We start from the raw sequence: 22,818 nt of genomic DNA on the forward strand, positions 1-22,818 counted from the left end.
GTTTGGTAAACAGTAAAATTCCCAGAATTCCAGCAGAATTCCGAAGCCGGGCAGGATAATTCAGGGTCTTCCCTTACTTGAAATCCTAGAGATAAAATTCCTGATAAACCTTCGCTTCCATAGGCCTCCAGCTCCTGCAGCCAAGTTTGTGCTGGAAGGACAGAGGTGGATTTGGGAGGATTGGGGAGTGAAGGTCCCTCTGAAGGAGCCACTGGGTGGGACTGGGATTCTGGGGGGGGGGGGTTGGAGGCAATTCCTGCATTTCTGCAGGACCCCCAAAGGGGTCTCAGGCTAACTCGGGGCTTCTGGCTGCTGTCACAGCCTTCCAAGAACTGAAGGAATTGAATCCCTCAACCTGTGCTAAGACAGACTGTGAATCATCAACAGCTACCACTCAAAGGCAACAGTTTCCTTTTATTTGGGTTTTTAAGCTCTTTTTGCCGCTGTCATCAGTAGGGATTTAGAACTGGTAATTGCTTGTAGGAAAACTTCGTGTGGATTTTCCAGTTCTTTACCTTTCGAGAGAAAATTAATCATTATTTTCCCGTATTCCTGGTGGGACTCTGGGGCAGATTGTTTGGAATTAGCAAGGACCTATAAAAATGCTGTTTAGGCCTGACTTATATTTGTCTTTTAGCAGTGTTTCCTTGGAGTTTGCTGCCTTACCTTCCTCCCTTTTGGGGGGTGAATGTGTTGGTGTTATTTGGACTGGGCAGGAGGATGTTTGAGGAGAATCTTTATGATGCAACACTTGGAATAATGGAACTTTTCTTGCAGTCCTGGGGTTCTTTGGTTGTGGAGGGATCAGTCTTTCTTCCTTGTTAAAAAAAAAAGCCCTGGAGATCTTGGCCTAAGTCAGAGTCCAAGTGGAATGCCTTGGTTTTCAGTGGGTTGCTTGATTCCCTTTTGTCAGGAGATTTATTTTTGTTTTTCCTGCTGTTAGTCCTCGCATGTGGCAGACGAGTGGCTGGAATACAGTCCAGAACTCCAGCGCTGCTTTCTGGATCAGCAGCCAGTGCTTATCCTGGATGTTCCTCCTGGGAAGCAGCAGCCAGGTGGGAGGCCCCTCGTGCCCATCTGGAGCCCCACTAATGTCCCAGTGTCTCCATGGGCTTAAGGGGCCACGTGCACAAAGCACTTGAATCTCATCCCTTAATGGCCAGGGACTCAAATTTGGAAACGGGCTGAGCTTCCTTTGCAAAAATCCTGGTAAAACTTCAGGAAAAGCAGGGAATTCTGTTTGTTCTTTCGGGCTTCTTGGCTTGTTGGAGGGTTTAGTTTTGTGTTGTTGGTTTTTAAGATCCCTCTGTAGGTTCCTATCCTGCCTCAGTGGAAGTGGAAATCACTTTGTGATCGTGGAAATCACCCTTGATTTCAACAATAAAAAGGCACAGGATCCGTTTCTTTCTTTTTTTTTTTTTCTATGCCATCAAGGACCTGCTTATTCTTTTAAAGAGTTCCTTGAACGTGTGAAAGGCTCTCCTTGGCTTTTCTCTGCATTTCCTTTTGGAACTATGAGGTGCAATAATCAGTCTCCAATAGGCCTGCCCAGGAACCAAGGCTGAAATTTTTGGACACAGCTTTCAAGAGGCCTTAATTTGATCCCTGTAGCTGGAGCTAAACAAAAGTGGGAATAAAACAAGAAGCAGCAGTTAAGAAATGAAGAAGTGCTGACTCCTTTCCTCTCTCCAACTCCCAGTTCTTTATTGCAGCAATACCAATTTTTTTTTATTTTATTTTATTTTTTTCTCGATGAATCGTCTGGAAAGGAGTTCAGGCTTTTGCACTGTTTTTAAATAGAGGCAAAAATTTGTCAAAACCTCCTAAATTATGATGTTATGAAGCCTGTGAGTACATATGCAAATGAGATTAGCTGCATACACAAATGCACACGTGTGTGTGTATATATATATATATATATATATAAAAATAAGGCATAAAAGAGGTGTAGAAACCAGATAATTTAAACTTCTAAGCCCTGTTTTAAACTCTTTGGCTCCCAGGGTCTGTGTTTTGAGCCCTCCACCTCCCTGTTGTTGTTTGGATCTGGCACAGGGAGCAGGAATCAGGGGCTATTCATAGACCTTTGTGAGCTGAGTTGCTCAGCTCGGTTTATCTGCAGCTTGACAGGTGCTCCCATCCCCAAAAACCTCCACTGCCTCCTCTCCTTCCCATGGGAATGACTGAGGGACAAACTGTGGAGCAGTTTCCATCCTTGGTTCATTGGGCTGGAGCTGAGGGACATGGCAGAGGGAGCTGGACGTGCCCCAGATGCATTTGTTGTTTGTTTAAATGGTTTTTCCCCGAAATATTCGGTTTCAGGAGCATTAAATGGACTTGAAATGGTGAAACGCTTGAAAATTCCTTTTTAGGTTTCTAAGACAGAATGAAAGAATTTCATTTATTACTCAGGTTAAATTCAGTATGCAATTTTTCTTTTTCACAGATTATTTTTTTGTTCTCCAGAGAATATTTTAAAGTAAGCAAAAGCAGTATTTTAAAAACCCTTATCGTGCAACAACATCTGGTATCTGAGACCTATATTAAGGAGTATATTAATTCATTATCATGATATGAGGCAAAATTGAAGCCTGGGATTAAAATATATATATATGTTGTCATAATTTTTGCTTAGTCTGCATTTTCAGTGGCGTCAAAAACACAATTATTTTGGTGTCTTGCTGAAGGAGGAGCCACCTGAAATGTAAATAAAAGCTGAAATATTGGGGCCCTCGCTCAGGCAAATCCCCACGTGAGGGAACCAGCACAGTTGTCAGTTGTTTGCACAACAAATCCTGCTGGATCAAATGGTGATATTCCCAAGGTTTAGATCCAGGGAGCCATAAGATAATGTTGCCTCGTGTCCTCCCCCCCCCTCCTCTGCCAAAGGAAACAAACACAGCCTAAGTTGGGAGAAAAATTTGGCCCAACAGAACCTGGGCCCTCATATCATAAATACAGATAGTCAGGTTTTTCCATCCCTGCTGCCTGATGTTTGAAAAAACATGGAAATTCAGTTGGAGTCGGCCCGTTCCAGGCTTTATTTTTAAGCTCTGGTAGGTTGTTGCCAACGTGTTATTTGGGATTATCTGTTGTGGTAAATTAGAGACTTCATAAAAATATGTGAACTATTTGGGGCTTGTCTTCATCCTTCAAGCTTTTACCTGTCTACTTCATGTGTGTATATATATATATGTGTGTATATATATATGTATTCTCATGTATATATATTATGTATATGTGTATATACATGTATTCTCATGTATATATATTATATATATGTGTATATATGTATTCTCATGTATATATATTATATATATGTGTGTATACATGTATTCTCATGTATATATATTATATATATGTGTATATATGTATTCTCATGTATATATATTATATATATGTGTATATATGTATTCTCATGTATATATATTATATATATGTGTATATACATGTATTCTCATGTATATATATTATATATATGTGTATATATGTATTCTCATGTATATATATTATATATATGTGTATATATATGTATTCTCATGTATATATATTATATATATGTATTCTCATCTACATATATGCTATATATGTGTGTATATATATATGTGTTCTCATCTCTATATATGCTATATATGTGTATATATATGTATTCTCATCTCTATATATGCTCTATATAGATATGCTCTCTCTATATATGCTATATATATATATGCTATATATATATATATATATATACTATATATATATGTATATATATTCTATATATATGTGATTAGCCCCCCTAGAATGAGTACAAGTGTCATGGTTTGGGGTAGATCTGAAGCTGTAGCATTGAAAACAATAAGCAGCTGGCACTGGCCTTATATTTTGACTGTGTTTGCCCCCCTAATCTGTTTAATTTAATTCAATTTTTGACTTTTAAGACTGAGGCAGCGAAGCTTTATGCATCTATTTAATTTTTTTTTTTAATATATATAAGCATGCTGTCAATTCAAGGAGGGAAATTTTATTTGTTTCATCTTTATGTAGAAGAAAAGCACAAAAAAACAAATCTAAAATCTGCTGGATCCTCTCTCATCCAACCACCAGATAAGAGGAAGAAATTTTATTTTTTTTTAATTTTTTTTTTTTTTTTTTTTTTAGTATCTGCTATTTTTGGAGGAAAACACTGCAAAAAAAGTGAACAAATGAGATCATTGATTAAGGAAACAAAGTAGTCAGGAATCTGTAGCGGGCTGGTTGTTTTTTTTTTTAGAACAGAACTTCCTTTTGTCTTTTAGGGGCTCGGGGGGGGGGGGGGCAGGAGGGGGGGATCCCGTTGTTCCCTCGGAATCTTTCTGGGGAAGCAGCTTGGATCAGGTTTCAGGGGAGATGTGTCGGGACAGCCTGGGGATGCAAAGGTGTTGTCTTGCTGTTCTTGAGCCTGGAATGTGGAATATTAGCAATTTGCTGGTTTTTTTCCTCTCTTTTTGTAAACTTTGGGAGCCTCCACATTGATCCTGGGTTGGGAAAGCTTTTTAAAGGTGCTGTTTCAAACTGCTCCTCCTTTTACCAGGAAGGGGTTCCTGGATTTTGGGGTTTGTTTCTGCTCCAGTTTACTAAATACCAATATATTCAATAAATGCAATAACTGCAGGAGCACCAAAGTGGAGCTTTGGACGATGATTTTCTCTGTCTCAGGGAATCCTTTTCCCTGGTTCTTTCCAGGTTCACGCTTGGCACTTGGAAAATCTGGGAGACACTCGGATCTATATTTGGGGCTGTGTTTTCCAGGCAAAACATCCATGGTTTTCAGCGGAAGTTTGGCCTTAAATAAGGGCTAAATATGTATCAGAGCAGGTATCCAAATCCCTCTGCCCCAACCCAAACTCAAGGTATAATCGACTTTTCCAAACTTGAGATAATTCAAACGCGATCCCATCTCCTCAGGGCGCAAGAATGTGCTATATTTAGTGGCCAATAACTCAAAAATCCCTGTGTTTAAAACAAACAAACAAAAAAAAACACAACCACACAAACCCCAACCCAATCCCCCAGATTTCACACAAGGCTCCAAACTCGGGGGCTGACGTTGGAGCCGAAGGATTCCACGCTCCCAAATATGTGACTGGTCGGAGCCTTTTAAAGCCCACGTGCCTTCCCTCCGAGTGTGCCCGGCGTTGTGGAGCAATAAAGCACAGCAGTGGGCCAGCTGAACCCAGGGCTCCAACCATATCTGGGCTGGAGGCTCTTCAGCTCCTCACTCACCTCTGTTTTAAAATTAGGCAAATCATTTGCAGCGTGATTCAGTTCTAAAAATGACCCGTCCATCTGCCCCGGCTCTGACGTGTCGCAGCTCCCCGGGCCGGCCTTCCCAAAGTCCTCTTGCTCCTGGAACATCCTGGGGCTTTTGTATCCCACTTTTTCTATGCTTAGATGTGCTTGGGTCAGGCTTTAAATTGATATAAAACTGCAGTGTGGCTAATTTTAATTTGAATTTTTTTTAAGTAAGTGTTTCTACTCTGGATATTTTGTTATTAAAAATCTCTTTGTGAAATCTTTAATTAAAAAAAAAAAAGGGTCTGTTGTGTTTCTGTTTCTGATGCCAGTGCTGAAATACTTATCAGCATTTTGGGTGCTAAATCAAGCCCTAAATCAGGAATTTTTCCTGATTTCCTGTCCCAAAGTTCTTGTGCAATGTGCATTTGTAACCCATTAAAGTTTCCCAAAGCTGGTGCCATATCAATGGGTTTCTGAGAGTTGTGTTACTCCTGGAACATCCTGGGGCTTTTGTATCCCACTTTTTCTTTTCTTAAATATACTTGGGTCAGGCATTAAGTTCATACAAAACTGCAGTGTGGCTGATTTTAATTTGAATTTTTTTTAAGTAAGTGTTTCTACTCTGGATATTTTGTCATTCAAAATCTCTATGTGAAATCTTTAATTAAAAAAAAAAAGGGTCTGTTGTGTTTCTGTTTCTGATGCCAGTGCTGAAATATTTATCAGCATTTTGGGTGCTAAATCAAGCCCTAAATCAGGAATTTTTCCTGATTTCCTGTCCCAAAGTTCTTGGGCAATGAGCACTTGTAACCCATTAAAGTTTCCCAAAGCTGGTCCCATGTTGGTGGGTTTCTGAGAGTTGTGGTGCTCCTGGAACATCCTGGGGCTTTTGTATCCCACTTTTTCTATGCTTAGATGTGCTTGGGTCGGGCTTTAAATTCAATATAAACCTGCAGTGTGGCTGATTTTAATTTATTTTATTTTTTTTTTAAATATCAACCGATTCTTCTCTTGATATTTTGTTATTAAAAATCTCTTTGTGAAATCTTTAATTAAAAAAAAAGAGGATCCGTTGTGTTTCTGATGCCAGTGCTGGAATATTTACCAGCTTTCTGGGTGCTGGATCCAGCCCTAAATCTGATTTTTTTCTTCCTGAATTGTGACTTCCCAAAGTTCTTGGGCAATGAGCACTTGTAACCCATTAAAGTTTCCCAAAGCTGGTCCCGTGTCAGTGGGTTTCTGAGAGTTGTGTTACTCCTGGAACATCCTGGGGCTTTTGTATCCCACTTTTTCTTTTCTTAAATATACTTGGGTCAGGCATTAAGTTTATATAAAACTGCAGTGTGGCTGATTTTCATTTGAATTTTTTTTAAGTGTTTCTACTCTGGATATTTTGTCATTCAAAATCTCTATGTGAAATCTTTAAATAAAAAAAAAGGGTCTGTTGTGTTTCTGTTTCTGATGCCAGTGCTGAAATATTTATCAGCTTTTTGGGTGCTAAATCAAGCCCTAAATCAGGAATTTTTCCTGATTTCCTGTCCCAAAGTTCTTGTGCAATGAGCACTTGTGTCCCATTAAAGCTCCCCAAAGCTGGTGCCATGTTGGTGGGTTTCTGAGAGTTGTGGTGCTCCTGGAACATCCTGGGCCTTTCATATCCCACTTTTTGCTTGGATAAACATATTTGTTTCAGGCATTAAGTTCATATAAAACTGCATTGGGAGTGATTTTAATATTTTTAAATATCAACCAAGTGTTTCTGCTCTTGATATTTTTTTAAATGAAGTGTTTCTGCTCTTGATATTTTGTCATTAAAAATCTATATATGATTTTAAAGAAAGGGGGTTTATTCTGTTTACCCTGATGTCAGCACTAAAGTATTTCTCAGCTTTTTGGGTGTTGAATCAAGCCCTAAATCCGGAATTTTTCCCGAGTCCTGACTTCCCAAAGGTCTCGGGTTCTAACCAGGACAAGCTCCCCAAAGCTGCTCCTTAGGCAGCTCCTTAATCAGCTGGTCTGTGGATTCCTGCTGGATCACCTTCCTCCAGCTTTTCCTGGGCTTGTGGTTTTTCCTGGGTTTTTCCTGGGTTTTCTCCTGTGCTGCTTTCCCTAAAAACTTCCCAGTTCTGGCTCAGGCTTAATCATCTTTTGCAGCTCAAACCCTCCTCTGATGGAAGAGTTCTCCTCAGGCACGTGGTGAGGTGGAACTCAGGAGCACAGCCCTGCAACTAAAACATTACCAGCAAATTAAAAGAGAATATTCTTCATTTTCATTTCTATTTCTAGCAAGTTACATGCCAGTAAAGTATTCCTGTAGGTGGGAGCTGCATTGTTTTTCTTGAATAATAATTATCAGAGCAATAGCAGTTGTTTTGGCAGAGAAGGAATAACATGAACTTTGTAGAACCTGCTGTTGCAATTTTATTTTTTTTTTATATTACGTTCATTTTTAATGTAAAAACAAAAAGGTGTTAATATTCAGCTTTTGCTAATTATTGCAGATAATTGTAATACTTGGTGTGGAATTTATTTGTGGTGTCTGAATGTTTCTGAGCTATTAGAGGGAAAATGAGGTGCTTTTTACTTTTGATAGGCAGTAGTCAAACAGATACGTAATATAAGAAAATATTGATGATAATGGTGGTGAATGTCAATTTATTAATCCCTGATGGTGAACATTGAACTGAGGGTATTTCAAGGAATCTCCAGTTGTTGCCTTGAGAGAAAGCTCTTTATAGAGACTCATTTAAAGTCCTGATATGGGCCTGGAGTTGGTTGTCGTGTTCTAAAGGCCTTCCCGGGCGGGTGGGATTTCAGGATTAGGATCTAGGAATCTGTGTGTCCATCAAAAATTGGCAAATAATTACTCCTTTTTTTTTTTTTTCTAATCTCTGCCTTAATCCTACCCAGTGTAATCCATAATTATTCCCTGCCCAGTTTGCATGGACTCTCCCCTTGTTTACTTTTGCCTTGTGGTGCCCCGGCAGAAATTCCCGACAACTTTCTGACTCCTGGTTGCTCAGAGAAGAATTGTTTGGTGCCCAGCTTGGTGGCCTGGCACGGATAAACATCAAACTGCAGTTACTGGGTGGAAATATTGTGATTTTTGTGCCCAGGATGGGGAGGGAGTTCCCCGGAGCTGCAAGGTGCAGCCTGTGGATAACCCTTCCTGCCGCTTCCCGTGGCTTTCAGGGTTAGGGAACGAGGGGTTCTGGTCTCTCTGGGGGGGGAAAGGGCTGTAACTGAAAGTGCTGGAGGGGCCTCCAGGGCTGGGAGTAGGAAGGAAACCGGTGGTGAGACGTTAGGAAGAGGCAGAGTTGGGGGAGAGGGCTGGTGGATGGGAGAGGAGCAGTGTAGGGGGATGGGAACGGGAGAGAGGCAAAGCGGGAGTTTGGGGAAGAGTTGAAGGCTGGGCTGGTGTGGAGGTGCTCAGGGCTTTAATGGAAATTGGGGGGATTTGGGGAACAAGGGCCATTTGGGTGTGTAAAGTATTTGCTGGGATGGAAGGGAGGAGGTCACAGAAATATAGAATGGTTTGGGTTGGAAGGGACCTTAAAGATCATCTCATCCCACCCCCTGCCATGGGCAGGGACACCTCCCACTAGCCCAGGTTGCTCCAAGCTGCGTCCAACCTGGCCTTGGACACTTCCAGGGATCCAGGGGCAGCCACAGCTTCTCTGGGCAACCTGGGCCAGGGCCTCCCCACCCTCCCAGCCAGGAATTCCTTCCCAATATCCCATCTTGAGATAGCCATGGGAAGCCATTCTGCCTCATCCTGTCCCTCCATCCCTTGTCCCCAGTCCCTCTCCAGCTCTCCTGGAACCCCTTTGGGCCCTGGAAGGGGCTCTCAGCTCTCTCTGGAGCCTTCTCTTCTCCAGGTGAACCCCCCCAGCTCTCCCAGCCCGGCTCCAGAGCAGAGTGACTCCCTGGGATAACAACATGATGGGAAGGGGAGCTGGTGGCTGTTGTGGAAAACCCACCTGATGGCCTTTCTGAACACACAGGTGTGAAATGTATTTTCACACACAATATCAGCCAAGCAGTGCTGCTTAATCACAGTCTGTACGCACCAGTCTCAGGATGGTTTGGAAAGGGAAGTAAACAGGCCTCCAAGTGTCCAAATAATTCCATAATATTGTCCCTGTGGCTGCCTGGACATGGAAGAGCTGGAAGTTGTGGCAGTGCTGATGCCCAGGCCCGGCTGGGCACCAAGCCCTGCTGCCCTCGCTGATAACTCCTGTCAGTGCAAGAGAAGTGCTTCAAATCCTGGAGGAGTTTGGCCTGGATGTTCAGCTTTCCACAAGGGAAACTTTAGGAGCTGAACCCCTGAGTTGGGCTCAGCTTTTCTCCTTATCCTTGGTTTTGATCGTGGCTGTGGCTCCCCGTCCCGGTCTGGAATCAGGCCCTTCCCGCAGCACCAACAGCTCCAAGGACGGACCCCTCCATGTTTAGGTTTTCCCTAGGAAAGCATCCCATGGTTATCCCCTGGAAAGGGGGGCTGGAATGCTGTGCATGCCTTCCCTGCCTCGCCCGTGTGGTGTTTACTTTGAGTGTATCCTGAGTAAACAATCCCAATCCAGTGCTGCACATCCCAGGCAGCCCCATCCGTCCTTCCCTGGCTTTTTTCATCCAGCCCTTTGACATCATCTGACCAGGGCTAAACACACCATTCCTAGGCAGGGAAAACCACTGATTTATATGGATCATTCTGATCCAACGTCAGGCAAGCAAAATCAAAAAATAGTTGGGACTACCTAATGATTCAGAAATGCAGCCACGGTGCCAAAAAAGTTTAGCATTTGCTGGCTTTACACTGGAGCAAATGCATTCTGGTAGGGAATTTAACTTCTTTGTTTTAACTCTCATCTTCAGAGTTCTGAGGCTTAGGAATTTATCCCACAAAAAAAACCCAACCACCCTGGTTTACAATTATTAGAAATATGAAAATTAATCTTTAAATTTCTCGTATCTCCCTTTTTTTTTTTTTAAATAAATATTTCTAGACTTACATATGCAGGGACAAAGATTCTTCTTTTAAGTAGAGCCAGGAAAGTTTCTATTTTCTTTTTTTAACTTTTTTTTTTTTTTAATGGAACAGGAGCTTTAATATGATTTAGCATTTTCTGGTTTAAGGTAATGGTCTGAAATAGGGCTTGTGCCATAGGAAATAAATTCAGTGTACCTCGGTGAAGAAAAGTGTTTCTCTGGAATAACCTCAGTTTCTGTGTCTTTTGAGTGATGAATTATTTCAGTAAAATAGGAACAAACTTTTTGTTTCCCTTACCAGGGGAGAAACTTGATTTCTGAATTTAATTTCTCTTGGATGGTTTGAACTCAGATTTATTCTCTGTTAGTTTCTGGTTAACTGGAGCTCACTAGAAATTATCTGAATTTTTGAATTTCTTGGTTTTTTCCTGTTCAAAACTTTAAAGAACCAAACCTACCCCAAAGTACTGTGTTTTTCTCCCCACTACAACATTGTTTTTAATAAATATTCTCCTCCAGTTCTGCCAAAAGCAAGAAAAAAGGGATTTGTTCAATCAGCTGAAATAAAATTATCCTCAGACTAGCAATGAGATGCTTATGCATTTTCCCCATGATTCACTGTTTGATGAAAAATATGTTAATATTTGCTGTAATTTAGGAAACCAGATTTGAGAGGATTTGGGGGTTTTTATTTAGGTTTTTCTGTAGTGACACACGAGTCAGTTGAGTCTTTGACTTCAGACAGGCTGGGAGGGACAAGAGCAAAGAGAAATTACCTGTCCTGCCTCAATTATCAATCCTCTGACAATCTCTCTTGTTAGATGTTTTTCTCAGTATTATAAAATACAAAATTATAAAATGAAACTTAATTATAGCGGATAAAAACGAGGAAAACAATAAATTCCTGCAACAGTCCAGGATAAGGCAAGAAATGGGAAATACATGGAGATATTCAATGTTTAAAAGTGCTGGCTTCATTTTCATTGATAACCAGGGAGCTTTACATGACTTCTGCTTTATTCTGATGTAGAATTCCTGTTCCTTTTTTTTTTTACTGTGTAGAAAAGTCATATCCTGGCATCTAATAAATTGTTTAATTATTTTATTTTTTTTTTTAGTATTTTTTAGTATTTTTTAGTATTATTCATTTTGCTGCGACTCGGCGCTGCCATAATAATATTAAATGTTAATAACGTGGTTTGGGTAAGAAAACTTTTAAAATCAATGTCTGCACAGAGCACTGTGTGTTTCTGCAGAGAAATTAATTGCTATTCAGATTTCAGAGCAATTCTTTATTCTGTGTATAAATGTGGCTTTTTTTGGGGGGGGGGGTGTGACTTTTTGATGTAATTATCCCATAGGCTCCACTTCCCTCTGGGATGGATGGGACTGGTCTCTTTTCCAGAGCTCAGCTGATGTGTCACAGTGAAGTGCAGCCCATTTTTCTCTGTGCAGTGGGAAATAAAGGAGTTTTATGACTCGGGCAAAACCCTTTTCCCCCGTTTGTGTTCCAAACCCTTTTCCTAAACACAGCTCTGAGGCCACTCACTCCATCTTCTCAAGGGCGACGGATTTTTCTTTCCCTTTCCTTTCTGATTAAAGTTTTTTGAGAAAGGAAGCTGTCAGGAGGCACTTCATGGTTTTCCCTCCGTCGAGTTGACACCCCATAAAATTTTATTTCGGCCGATCCGATACCAGAAGGGAGAAAACGAGGGACTCCCAAGTAGGGCACGGGAGAAACTTGGGGGTTAGTAAATCTTTTTCAAGGGGGAAGGGAAGTGGCTCAGTGCCCTCACAGAGGTTCCTGTGTCAGCGTTTTGGGAAGCCTGGGAGGGATTATCTCCAGCCAGCAGCAGGTTAAGAAGGACAGGGTGGGAAAGGGAAGGCTCAACTCCCACCAGGAGGGAAATTGGAGATGTTAGCCTGGTTCCCAACTGGTTTGGCTTTAGATGCCTTGCACTGTCTGAGAGAGTTTTGAGCCCACAGATTAAAAAGTGAGTGCTAATGTCTTAAAATAGATGTTTTAATAGGCTTTTGGATGGTTTTGGGGTGAATTTGTCGTTGAGGAGAGACGAGAACACGACGGATGAACCGGAGTAACGTAACGCTTCACACGCCTCTTTGGGGCTGGGGGCTCTGTGTGTTTTTCCCCTCCATGCTGCTCTCCACATCCATGGAAGTTTTCCTGGGGACTGGCCCCTCTCTTGAGGGCTTGGGCAGCGTTAATGGAATTAGTTCAGGGTCACTTGGCCACGGGGTGTCAGCTCAGTGTTTGTGGCAGGTGAGTCGGGTGTCTGCTCCCCTCAGTGGGCTTGCTTTGGCTCCAGCAGCAGCTTTTCCCAAGGCACAGCAGCGTTCCTGACACACTCCAGGGGCTGGTAATGCCTGTGGAACGTGGGAGTGGGGCAGGTGGGGCCAGGTGAGCTGTGTCAGGGCAGTCCTGTCGCTGCCAGTCGAGACTTGCAGGGACAATCAGCACAATCCCTCACTCCCGGGGTGTTCTGCCAGGAAACCCCTCCTCATTTCAGGGGAGTCTGATTTTAGCCTGGCTGCTGCTTGAGACTGACCCTGGTAGGGACATGGAATCCTGGAGATACAAATCCTGGAGATACAAATCCTGGAGAACTTCCTTTAAGAAAGTCATACGTGGGACTTTCCCTGGGAGAATTCCACTTGTCCTGTGCCTGGCCAGGGGAATGAGAAATCCTCCAGCAGCCTGACAGCAGGTGGACGTTATCCAGGCTGCAGCAGTTTGGGAATCAGACCTTTCTGTTTTGGGAAGTTGTCATTCCTGCCGTCATGGAGATGCCCAGTAGATACCTCACACTCAAGATACAGTTTATCCAGCAGTTTGCTGGGAAATGAGGAACAGAACAAATGGATCTTGAGCAAAAGCTGGGTTTGGAGAGGATGGTCTTCCCTGGGTTAATCATTTATTGTGTAATTGTTTTAATTTTTGTAATTAATCTGAAGATGCTGCAGGGACATTCCAGGCAGGGTGGGATAGGTCCAGGGGAGCAGGGAATGCTGCTTTAGGGGCCTGCCTTTGCCTGGTGTGAAGATGTGGAAGGAGAAAACCTCACCTCAGTAATGAGATGAGATGGCTGCACTTCCCCCATTCCTCTTCCAAAACTTAAAATGTCATTGTATTAAAAAAAAAAAACCAAAACAAACAACAAAGCTTTAAACTAACCAAAAGCACAGGGAATAATATTCTGGTTCCTTGTCCACTTGTAAGTTCAGAGTTAAAACAGTGCAGTAAAACAAAAATTGATGTAAAATTGTGCCCTTGGAGAAATTCCACAAAGGATCCAGAATAGTGATTTTTATTTTTTTTTTTTTTGCACTGAGTCTTCCACTGGATTTATATATTCTACAGCTTTTCTAGCACAGATAAAAGGAACCAGATCAATGATATAATTTGCCAGTTTGGACCTTGGTTTCTATTTTTAAGTCAGTGATATCTAATATTTGGTAGGGGTGTGGGAGCGTCTTCTGAAGGAACATTTGTCCTCTGACCACTTGGGATTATAAGGCCGGAATAAATAGGGGAGAGCAGACAGAATTTATAAAATACCAATCTGAGCAGAACAAAAGGATTGGGGGTTCTTTTCTTTGGCCTTTTTTTTTTGTTCTTTTTTTATCTCCTAACTTGAAAACTACTCCCCAGTTCTTCCCCACCCCCCAGCCGAAGGAATAAATGACCCAAGAATTCGTCTGAACTCAGACACCAAGAGAAGCAGAAAAGGTGAAAAGCCACAGGCAGTGAGGGAAGAGGAGAAGGAGGGTCATAAAGGATTTGTTGTGTGGTGCCCAGGTTGTTAATGCTGTTAATGATTGAACTGTTTATGGGGGATTACAAAGCCTTAGGAAACGACTCTGCTCAGGAATTCCACTGAATCCCAGAGACAGGGACAAAAAGTTTAGCAGGATGCTGGACTGGGGCTGGGATTTGCCAGTAGGAGTTGTGGAAGATCCCCAGAGCTGGTGAGGAGCCCAAACACAAGTGGCTCCAGGCTCCTGCTCCTCTTAACTCAGCCCAGCAGAGCTCCTGGGACACCAGTAATTGTCTGGAACTATTAAGTTACACCAGCAGTGGCAGAGTTACAAGGAGTGTGGAAGTTTACAGAAATATGCAGCAATACTTGCTAGACCTGTAGATCGAGTTTGGGGGTTGGGCACTTTTGGGTTCTCTTTTCTATAGGGGGTTTTAATAAATGCAAACCTCCTAAAATCAACTTGATAGGTGCACGTTTGTTATTTGTGAGTCCACCTGGGTTGTCCCGGGGATCAGGGAAGTGGTTTTACTGAGAGTTTTACCAGTACCTTTGCAGTTAAAGGGCATCTTAACTTGTTACTTCTGAGGTCCCACAGAAGGGTAATGTTAATGTCATGGTTTATAAACTGCAAGTCACTTCCCCTGTTTTACCATGTCGTAATCGAGTTTACAGCAGCTCTGGTGGTGTTTTGGGCTCGCTGAGGGATTTCTGGGTGGGGACCTCAGGGAGGACTCACAGGGGTGCTGTGACTTGCTCCGTATTGTGTTTTGCTGCTCCGGCCTGAAATCTGTTCACAAACCTTTCAGGCACAATCTGATCACAGGCTCTATATTTAGAAATCGAGGAGGAACCTTTCAAACTCCCTGTAGTGGAGATGGGAAGGGGAGGAAGAGCCACACTTGTCATTTCCCTCTGGAAGAGGCTTCTCCGTTGCTAGAAACATTCCTGGTGTTGTTCAGCGGTTTGATCGGCCTGTAATTGTGTTTTAAGTACGAAAAATGCACATTTTTGATGTTTCTCCCAAAGTCAGGGACCTGTCTTTACTCTTAATAGTTCTGCTACTCTTAATAGTTCCTGGGCACCTCGCTGTGGTTGTTACAGATCGCGTGAAGTGGCACGTGTAGAGGTGGTGAAAAACGGTGAAAATGCTCATTTAAGCAGTGCCAGTTTTGAGCATTGGAAGATTCAGGGGATATTGAGCAGATAGAAAAGCTGGAGCATCTTGGCCGCCGTGCTTTAAGATCTCCAATTCCACCCCCGTTTGTGCAGAAATCATTAATCCGAACCACGTGTCCGGCGGACGCGGTTTTGTTTCACCTCTCCACGACACGGAGTCTGGGGCAAAACTCGTCTGTGAGCGAAACCATTGGCGTATTCCAGATGGGAATTTCGACTGTATCAAGTGAGCACCGTTGGCATTAATTAGCAGAATCCACCAGCTGCCAGTCAGGCTGGTTTTGGCCGTGGGTTTGTGCTCAGTGGGGCTGACCTGGGTACAGTAACTCAAGTGTTGGCTGCTCTCTGGTGCAGCAATTTGAGCTCACTCTTGCTGTGAAGGGGAGCAGCCGCTTCCAGGGAAGCTCCTGATCCTTGGAAGTCATTCCTGCAGCAAACTGTGACAGTATTTGGTGTGCAGGCTCCCTGCTCTTGGCGTGTTACCCGCTGGCTCCTTCATAATGTAACGTGAAATACAGTAAATACAGGGTGTGAGGATACGGGGATGAATCCATCAGTTCAGGATAAATGTCATTTTTTTGTTGTTTTTCTCATCAGTTGTTCGAAATTTGATGTAAAATGTTGCATTAAACCTTGGCAGGGATCAATGTGCCACTCTACTGTGTAAGTTTAGGTTCACCTGTGAGCAGGATTTTGGACAAATATCCCTAATTATCTTTCCTCAGAAACCCCAGGAATCTGCTTCTAAAAACTTGTGACTCTTTGCAGCTGTTGTGGACTGTGGGCAAAAGGGGCTGTGGCCGTGTCTGAGATCTCTCTCGAGCAGTTCAGGGGATCATTTAGGAATATTTCATGGTGCAGTTGTGTTCTGCAATAGTCACAGTATCCATCCTCATGAATAATTTGTGCTCTTTCTGAAGTGCCCTCCTTCAGAGCCTGCTCTGTCAGCACCGAGTGCGGGGAAACCTCACGTGGCAAACGTGGCTTTAGGAGGATGAGCAGCTAATTAGGAGGCTCTGGACCTGGGAGAACGTGCTGGAGTCGTGCATGTCCAGGATAACCCTCCTTGGGTCACCTGGAACACCTCCTGGACTCCAGAGCTGGAGCTGCAGAGTGTCTGGATTTGTCCCAGTGTGGGGGAGACAAGCGATAGTATCACGTTTTCTGCTTTATGTGGATATTTACAGACAGCAATTACTCATCTCTGCCTTTTTTCTCTTACAATGCAGGAAGTTTTTCTGGCATTTAAGTAGCTCGTCTCAATTTGGGTTTATTCCTCCTAAAGCCAGAGTCAAAAGAAACCTGAGGGAGAAGTTTTCTTAAACCAGGCTGTACATACAAAATGATGGCTGGGTTTAAAAAGCAGTTTAAAAAATTCCTACAGTTTCAAAAATTCCTACAGTTTCAAAAATTCCTGCCCAGGGTAGTGCTGTTCAGATCCAGCAAAATAGTCATGTAGGGGTTGTAACTGGTAGAAAGTTGCTGTTGCTTGTTTAAGAAACTAGAGAAGAGAATGAAAATCTGCCTTTAGGTTAGAACCTGAATTCCAAGAAGCAGGATGGAGGTTCTCCAGCCTTCACTGGGGGTTTATTTGCCCAGGATGCAGATTTGTGTTGTTCCCTTTAAGAGGCTCTGAAAGGCTGTTGGTGTCTGAAGTTCAGGTGCCTGTGAAAGGTTTGGGATGTTCCTGTTAGAGGATGAAGTGGGTTCTTCTGAGTCGTGCTGGGGGTAAATTCAGAGGTAAAGCAGGATTAGCTTTCCTGGGGCAGTCAGGCCTGGCAGAGGTGTTGGAAAAGAGCTCCTTGGGAGTCCTGGCATTGCAGACATTGCTCTTCCAGCAAAGTGAGGAACAGGGATGTGTTACACCACCAGGGATTGTCCCCCTCTGCTCTGCTCAGGTGAGACCCCCCTGCAGAGCTGCCTCCAGCCCAGGGGAACAACATCAGGAGGATGTGGAGCTGCTGGAGAGAGTCCAGAGGAGGCCACGGAGATGCTCCCAGGACTGGAGCCCCTCTCCTCTGGAGCCAGGCTGGGAGAGCTGGGGGGGTTCACCTGGACAAGAGAAGGGTCCAGGGAGAGCTGAGAGCCCCTTGCAGGGCCTAAAGGGGCTCCAGGAGAGCTGGAGAGGGACTGGGGACAAGGGATGGAGGGACAGGACACAGGGAATGGCTTCCGCCAGAGGGATAGATGGGAAGGAATTGCTGGCTGTGAGAGTGGGGAGGGCCTGGCCCAGGTTGGGCAGAGAAGCTGTGGCTGCCCCTGGATCCCTGGAAGTGTCCAAGGCCAGGTTGGATGGGTCTTGGAGCAATCTGGGCTAGTGGAAGGTGTCCCTGCCCATGGCAGGGGGTGACACTGGATGGGCTTTTAGGTCCCTCCCAGTCCAAACCATTCCATGACTCTGTGCTGTGGGTGCTGCACAGAATCCTGTGGGATGGCTGTGACCTGTACAGGTGTCCCAGGCTGTGATCCAGCCACCTCCTCCCTCCCTTTCCCCAGGAAAGCCTGGATGCAAATGTGGCACAGAGTTGTTGAGGATGGTGCAGAACTTCACCTGTAACACCTCCAGTCACAAATCCAACAAATCCATGGAGTTGCCTGACAAGATACATTTGGGTCCTACCAGGATTTTCAGTTCCCAGTCGTGTGTTCAGTGCTCTGTTACACACAAATAGGAATTTGTCATGGAACTCCAGCTGTTTGGGAAGGAAGCAGAAGTTGTGGATGTATCTGGGAGATGAGTTCGTAAACCCAGGGAAGTTTTGTGCCAGAACCCTTCTGAAAATGAAGGTGTGGCAGCAGGTTTTTATTACCTGGTGTGTCTGGTCCTTAACCACAGCCATGCTATTAATTAAAAGGCTAAAAAGGAGTTCCTTGGTATCGTTCTGTGGGCCCTCAGTGAGCTGGAAACACGGATACAGACTTTTGTAAATACAGCTGAGGTGGAGACACCTGAGCAGGGTTCTCTTGGCTCTGTAATGATGTCTCTGATGGATCCATCAGCCCATTTTGGGGTTTTCCATGGCAGTAATAAGATGACAGAACAAGTCAACTGGGAGAGCTTTGTCCCAAACAACTTACAGTGTTTGCAGGAGCAGGGAAGTTGGGATTTTAATTTTCTTGTATAAACTTCCCCGACTTTAGAGGGAGAAGAGTCCTTCATCCTGCCTTGGTTTCTTTCCCTCTCTTTGCTGCTTGGCTTTCCTGGCCCACACTTTAAGTTGGTACTAATCCTTTAAGGAAAGGGCTGAAGCTTTTTGGCATTCCTTGGGTTTGTCAGGACACGATCCCTCTGTGGGAGAGGGCGGCTACGGGATCATTGCTGGGAATGGGAGAGAAGAGCAGGAAAGAGCTACCAGTTACTTCCTGCTTGTCCATGAGGAGCAGGGGCACATCTCCAAAGGAAGTGGGAAGAGAAAGCTCTGCCACAAGCCTTTGGGAGAAGGATCTCTTCTCCCCTGAGAGCTCAGGTGGCTCTGGGAGAAACCTGCTGGAAATGCGTGTCTGCACAAACCCACCTCTGCTCCGCTTCCCAGGGGACTCCACGTCTTTCCTGGTCATCCACTGGGAGAGGAGACACCAGCAGGGACCTGGCTCAGGGCCCAGGAGGTGGGACTGCAGCAGATTTAGGGAGACTGGGAGTCCCTGGGGTACACAAAGCACGGGAGCTGCAGCGGGACAGGCCGGGACACGCTGGAGCCGCTCGCTCCACGCTGCCTCTTCACGGTGTGCGTACCCAGAGAGGGAAACTGGGTCACCCCTGCCTGCCTGGGGGTCAGAATTCCAGCCTGGAACACCTCAGGGGGGGGATTTCCTCACCCCTCCTCCTCCTCCTCCTCCCCACCCACCCCAAAGGAAGGAGGGTAGACGGGAATCGTGTGTTTGAGCAGAGGAAAAGGCTTTTTGCTGCTCTGGGAACAGGAGGAGTTTGGTGCTGTGATTGTGCCTGGGCTCAGCAAATCCAAGGAACAGCAACTTCCCTGCGTCTGGGAACCGGGAAAGGAGCGTGGATGGGTTTGTTCATTAAATATTTAATTGCAGCATGTCAGTGATGCCATTACCTGAGCACAGGTGGATGTGGCTGAAAGCCTGAGCTGTCCTGCTTTATATGGGCAGGATCCTTGTGTCTCTTATATCCCTGCCTGGACTTCTCCTCCCTGCAATTCCCAATGCATCTCTCATGTCTAGTCCACAGTAATTCCAAGCTGTGGTCGTTATGTCCTAAAAAGAAAAAAACATTTCTAGTCCAAAATAACTCCAGTTTGCTGAAGTCCATTCAGATTCACAGTGGCAAATATCCAAACATCCTTCTTTTTGCCTGCTTCCTTTCCCACCCTCCAGACTTCTTCTGAAGGAAAATAAACTTTCAGTTCCAGTCGAAATGCATTTTATTGCTGGGAATCTCAAAAGGAGGCGAATGGGAAGGGAAGACCTGTGGGTGAAAATCAGAATTTCACAGCTGATTCTGTCCCGTTTGGGGACATTCAAACCCTTTATTTGTATTTTTGGTTTAAAATATACAAATGGATGGTTTTATCCTGCTAAAGCTGCTTCCCAGGGGCAGTGTGAGAGCAAGAGTGGTTGATACCTGTATAGGGGTTTTTGTGGGTGAAAATCCCTGTAAGCTGTAAGATATGATTTAATCAGGTAGGAATTTGGGAAATGCTGGCCATCATTTTTCAGCCCCACCACCATCCCGAACTTTGCTTTTAAGCTAATGCAGTCCAGGTGGGTTGTTGCTGTTTTGCACACTAATATTGGTATTTAGGGGTTTTTAATGATCCCTGCTAATACTGAGGCAGTGGGAATTATATAATAATGATTAAGGAATTTTTTTTTCCCTTCAGTTGCTTTGTTTTCCGGTGTCGGTTACGGATCAGGTGTTACAGAAACGGGATTTATTTTTGTGTTTCACCAGGGGAGGGGAAAACAAGAAAAATATCTCTTAAAAAATGAGTTTCTGGTAGAAGAAGGAGAAAAAGAAGTGGTTTATACAAATGCAATAAATAAATAAATAACTCTGGGAGAGGGGAAAAAAAAAAAAAGAATGTGAGTCCAATACTGCAGGAAACATGAGACAGCAGAAAACAGCCTTGGCAGAAATACTTGACGGAGCTTCCTCCTCCCCTGAAGTGAAATTGTGATTAATAACAGGCACACTTGGCAACTTCAGGCCGCTGATGAGCTGGGCTACAATTTATTTTCTTTGCAGATAATAATTTCAGATAAATATCACTAAAAGGCAGCTCCGAGCTGAGGAGGCAAAGCAGTTAAATCCTGCCTTAAATTTGTTTACGGGCGTCACGTGGGAGAAGTTTTCCTGGGTTTTCCGGGTGTGCTGGGAGAGGAATCACTTTGGGGAACGTTGGGAAGGGGGAATCTCGGTTCTTTGGGCGTTATTATTATATTTATAGGACAAAAATGATATTATCAATAAATGAGTTGTATGGTGACGCCAGGGCTGGAAAGGGGAAAGAATGGGAGGAGGGAGAGCAGAGATGAGCAGAATTCCAACACCTCCTTATTCCCTCTTTTTAAACACAACCCCATCCATGCAGGGGCACATTTTGGCTGGAGAAGCTCAATTTTGGACTCTTTTGGTTTCAAAGATAACCTTTAAAACGTGTGCCAGTGTTTCCAGGAATACAGGCAGAGTATTCGAATGGAAAAGCGACAGCAGGAAAAAACCTGTAACGTTGTTTTTTAGGGTTTTTTTTTATCTTCAAGGAACGTGAAAAGTAAGACAAACATCTCCATTTTTATCCTGTTTGGAAAAAATCTTGTGAGCAGGAATAAGAGTTTCACTTCTGAGTATCCTCAGCTTGTTATCCTTTGTAATTATTTTATTACACCTTTGTAGCACCTCATTTGGGTTTTATCTTCTGTGATATTTTGGGGGTTTTGTTGTGTTTTTTAATGATTTCAAAGCTGTATCTATTTCTGTGACTTAAGTTGGGGAAAAATATGGCATTTTCCAAGTGGCAGCTGAGAGAGATTAAATAACTTGCTCAAGTCAGAGTTGGGATTAGAAATGCAGAGTCCCTGAAAACCAGATTATGTTATTTCTGGCCTGAATTAGAGACTAACAAAAGAGATTTTAGAAGGTGCTGTGGTGCATCCTCCTGGATTTATCATGCCTGGGTAATAAATAGGAACTGGTGGATTAATGTAGTGGGAATTTTGAGGTGGATTTAGGAGGCAGAAGGGTTATACCCCTGTTGGTTTGGGTTTTATCACGTGTTCCATTCATGGATAAAGTGAATTCAGCACTTGAAATTTGTGGGAGCTGAGAGGACAGACATGGATTGGGGCTGATAAAAGAGAGGGGGAATTTTTTTGGTGCTGTTCTTTAGGTAGAACCTGGACTTTAAATTAAGGTATCAGGCAGTAATTAAGCGCCGTAATCATGGACATCACTGGATTCATGAGAGGAATTAACAGCAAAAAATCATAATGCAAACTTCTGCTGCTCTTTGGCATTTCTGTACTACAAGTAGAGCAAGGAAAGACAGTTCAGGAGACTTTCTTAATTAGTGGTATCTAAATATAAGGAAAATACTTCTTCCTTCTATATATAAACCATATATTTTGTGTGTTATATATAACATATTTTTCATGCTTGTCACTGTGTAAATAATCTCAGATATCAACATAGCTTAAAAAGTACTCTCAAAACAAGGTTATTTAGCATCTCTGGGAATTAATGCTGTAATGAATCCTGTTGTTTTGGTGCTCAGGCTGCTGAATTACTGCTGGTTTTTGTTGTAACATCTTTTAAATGTTGGTCTTTGCTGAGTAAAAGTAAGTTTGTACAGGAGTAGGACTCGGCTAAAAAGATGAAAATGTGAAAGCAGCAGTCTCAAAATACAGGTTGGTCCAAAAAATCCCCCCCAGATCCCATTACTTTTGGAATGAGTGGAGAATTTGGTGATTTCTACAATGGACTTTGTCAGGATGGTGAAGGGGGGTCGGCTGAGGAGGTTTAGTGTGCACAGCTCTGTGCCTGCCTTTGGGAGCAGTGCCAGTTGTTACCTTACAGAGATAATAAAACACATCTGTTCTTTAAAAAGGAAAAAAAAAAAACACAACACATTTTTCTACCCTTTCTTCAAGTCTTCACTGTCAACTCATCCCTTACAAATACTTTTTATTTTTTATTTCCTCTTCTATCCAGGTAACTATTCTGCATTCTTATCCTGACCTAAGAACAGCTTCTTATAAGAATTAAAAGTTTGCCTTCACAGTGTCTACTCCTCACCTGGAGGGCAGTGGGTCCCTCACACATCTCCAGGACTTTTTAGGAATAGTGGGGCCTTCATTCATCCTTTGGAAAAGGACAGAAGTTCTTTCTCTTTGTTTTTTTCTTGGCTGCAGACAGTTTTGGGGGGGGGGGGTTGGGGTGTTTTCTGGTGTCCCAGTGGGAAAGAGGAGCAGGGTTTGTTGATGTTGGAGGCTTTTCGAAAATTCCTTCTAGACTTTTTCTTCCGTATTAGAATCACAGAATCGGGAGAATTTTGGAAAAACCCTCCCAAGATCATCGAGTCCAGCACTGCCCAGGCCACCTCTGACCCCTGTCCCCACGTGCCACATCCACAGGGCTTTGAAATGCCCCCCAAGATGGGGA

General features: G+C 43.6%; 1 protein-coding gene and 1 long non-coding RNA gene across 3 annotated transcripts in view; one reads left to right on the forward strand and one right to left on the reverse strand.

Moving 5' to 3' along the window:
• MBD5 (methyl-CpG binding domain protein 5) overlaps positions 1 to 22,818 on the forward strand; it is a 110,227-nt gene that overhangs the window by 1,790 nt on the left and 85,619 nt on the right. The gene's annotated exons all lie outside the window — the stretch shown is intronic.
• LOC116789342 lies at positions 402 to 714 on the reverse strand. Its single transcript, XR_004357992.1, has 2 exons — positions 667 to 714; positions 402 to 515 (listed from the first exon to the last, which is right to left on the reverse strand). It is a non-coding gene; the product is annotated as an uncharacterized LOC116789342 (long non-coding RNA).

Source organism: Chiroxiphia lanceolata, chromosome 7 (genome assembly GCF_009829145.1).
Source record: "Chiroxiphia lanceolata isolate bChiLan1 chromosome 7, bChiLan1.pri, whole genome shotgun sequence".
NCBI classification, from domain to species: Eukaryota; Metazoa; Chordata; class Aves; order Passeriformes; family Pipridae; genus Chiroxiphia; species Chiroxiphia lanceolata.